Source organism: Sturnira hondurensis, unplaced genomic scaffold (genome assembly GCF_014824575.4).
Source record: "Sturnira hondurensis isolate 20B ecotype Veracruz unplaced genomic scaffold, ASM1482457v3 Scaffold0011378, whole genome shotgun sequence".
Classification (NCBI taxonomy): Eukaryota; Metazoa; Chordata; class Mammalia; order Chiroptera; family Phyllostomidae; genus Sturnira; species Sturnira hondurensis.
This window is the reverse complement of record NW_028084009.1, coordinates 7,884,324-7,887,147: the sequence shown is the minus strand read 5'-3', so window position 1 is coordinate 7,887,147 and position 2,824 is coordinate 7,884,324. Positions and strand designations below refer to the sequence as shown.

The 2,824-nt window shown below is 58.5% G+C and overlaps 1 pseudogene; it reads right to left on the bottom strand.

Moving 5' to 3' along the window:
* Positions 1-268: 268 nt before the first annotated feature.
* On the bottom strand, positions 269-2,371 carry LOC118996450 (SWI/SNF-related matrix-associated actin-dependent regulator of chromatin subfamily E member 1-like; annotated as a pseudogene).
* Positions 2,372-2,824: the final 453 nt, after the last annotated feature.

Sequence of the window (2,824 nt, the reverse complement as noted above, 5' to 3'; positions counted from 1 at the left end):
GCCACGCCCACTGACGAAAGGTGACGCCCCCTTTCTGCTCAGGAGGCTGTGGGGTCCCAGCGCCTTCAGAGGCGTGTTGTGGGCGGGCAGAACATTAGCACGCAACCCCCCCCAGCACCATTAAAACTCAAAAAGTTTTTCTGTATTTAAGAAAGTACTTAGAACACGTGAAACAAGGCAACATCGGTTCTTTTTTCTTGTCTTCCCCTGTGGGACCTGTCGGGGGCTCCTCCACCGCCCCGCGGTCGCTCTCCGGGCTGTGTGACTGTCACCGCCTGTTCCTCTGCACCACTGTCCACCCCTCCTGTCCACGTCCTTTGTCCTCAGGCGTGGACACGCCCCCTTCACCATTCTGCTGACTTTCTGCGGCTTCTGCAAGGTGTGCCAGCCCTGTCTCCACGGCCTGCTGTCCCTCCTTTCTCTCCTTGGGTCTCATTAGGGGCTTGTCCTTCCTCAGGGGCCACCGGGCTCTGGCCGCGCCCTGCCGCCCCCTCCACTCTTTCCTCCTGTGTGATTCCCGCGGCGATTTCCCCATCCATACCGGCTTCTGTCTTCCAGACACCCGGCCTTTCAGGTTCACTGCCAAACGGACCTGTGCTGTCCAGGAATGTCCTCTTGGTGCCGCTTCCCTGTCCGAAGACGTTCGGTGTCTAGTTTTCACTGGTGACCCACGAGGAGTTGGACCTGTCGTCTGAGGACCGGCCTTCCAGCTGTGGTGACCGTGGACCGAGTGCCTGGCAGCGCGCTCTCACTCAGGAGTTCACAGACGAGGCGGTGGCTCCTCCGGAACCGGGCGGTGGCTGTCTGTTTCCTGCAAAGCCATCCCCGTGATCAGCTGCACCTTCGGCGGGCTGACTGCTCCCGAGGGGGGCTCGCCTTTCTCCACGGGAGACGGTCTCTGCCGCCTTTCTTCCTCTACAGCAGCTTCCGTGCGACTCACTTGCACTGTGTGAGCGAGGTGTGTGGGGGGCGAGGTTATGGCAGGCCTTCGCAGACTCACCGCACTCCACTTTTCTGCTTCGTAGTCGTTTAAAAGTTCTTGTTTTTCCTCAACGGTGAGATCGCGCCGCCTGCCACCGAGCAGCTTGCCAATCTCCCACAACTTTAGGTCAGGGCTGGAAGCCTTTGGTCCCCGACCTTTCTGCTACGCCTCATGCAGGGTGTCAGCGGCTAACCTGGTGGCTTTGTGGGTTTTGGAATTGTAATACCGGACGGAGGGCGTCGTGACTGGCCGCTGGTGCCTGGGAACCTTCAGAATGACCTAAGTGGTAAACCAGAAGGACAGGCTGCTGCCTGCGTGAACCTTGGGGCTTATGTCAGAGAGATGCTGAACCAGATAATGTATGTGGCCTGATGAGGAGGCAGCGTGTGGTGTGACGGGCGCAAGACGGTCCTACACTGGCTGGGGGGTGGGACAGGGAAGGCTTCTTGGAGGAAGTCTCACGACCTGGGGTCATCAGAGACAGAGCCTGTCTCCCTGCAGCAAAGCCCAGGCCCCGCCCCCTCCTGTGACCAGCAGGGAAGATTTCTGCTCACCTGTCGCCCTCTTCTGCAGGAGCCTGGGGAGATAGGGCACGCGCCTCCTGTGTTCCCACGGTGCCACCTGACACCCCCATCCCTTCACGGTGTGGCCGCCGGGAAGCTGGTCTGGGTTTTCCCAGAACTCTGCCCTCCGGAGGGTGTGTGACCCAGGCCGCCAGCTCAGCTGCAGCCTCTGCCGGGCTGACGGTTAATTATTAACAGGGCAGGAACCGGACACCGGCCCGCTGCCGCCCCCCAATGCTGGCCTAGAGAGCCTGCCGTTTCGGCCTCGGGAAAACGGCTTAGCCATCCGTTTCAGACACTGCCATGCCCCAGTGATGGCGGCCATCAGTGGGCCATCACGCAAACAAAGCCACCCCACAAGCATACAGGGGACTATATTCAAAGGCGCAAAAGCAGAGACTGGCGGGGGACGTGGGGACGCTGGGAACCAGCGACACCGATGCCTTGGGTTGCCATACGGGGGTGGATCCGCTGTTTGAAAGGTTCACGATAGATACCATTGGATTTGCCACCCTATTGGGGAAAACTATTTTAAGCCCGATTAGCATGAAATTTGGAGAATGCAAATGCTTTTCATTAAGACATAAAACAAAATGCCACGACATTTCTCCCCTCCTCCATTCATCATAAACAGGTTAATTACGGAGCAGCAAGAGAGCCACTCGCTGGAATCTGGGCATCTCTGGGGCTGCTGGGAGGCTGACCGGGCCAAGGGGGGCCCACGGAGCCGCCGTTCCACGGATGGGGTGGGGGCGATCCTCAAACGCCACTCGGAGACACTCCGCTTGCCGTCGAAGGCCTGGCCCTCCCCACTGGAGTAACGCATGTCTAAGTAGTCATCGACTCTCCGACTCGGTTCCTGCCGAGGCTCCAGAAATATCCCACCCCGTAATCATTTCTGGCCACACACCCATCTCTACTGTGATCTGGTAGTTTGCAAAGTTTTCTACATAAATAGATAAATTTTTTGAGCGCAGGTCAGCTTTCACCTCCGTACCTGAGACATTACTTCTGAGATGACAACGTCTCTTTGTCCCTGGGGTTCTTCACCGTAAGAGCCACAGGAAGAGAACGGGGGGGAGGGGGGGGCTGTTCTGTGACATGCTGGGGAAGCAGTGGGAATCCAGCCCCGCCCCCTGGGGAGGGTGCTATGGATTCCCGATGCTGGGGCCTCACTTCGCAATTCTCTTCTCAACCAGGGCTGGGCTGGGACTCGTCTCAGGTATAAGCAGGTGCTTAGAAAATGAGCCTCATGTCCACAAATCCCAGAAGCCGGTCC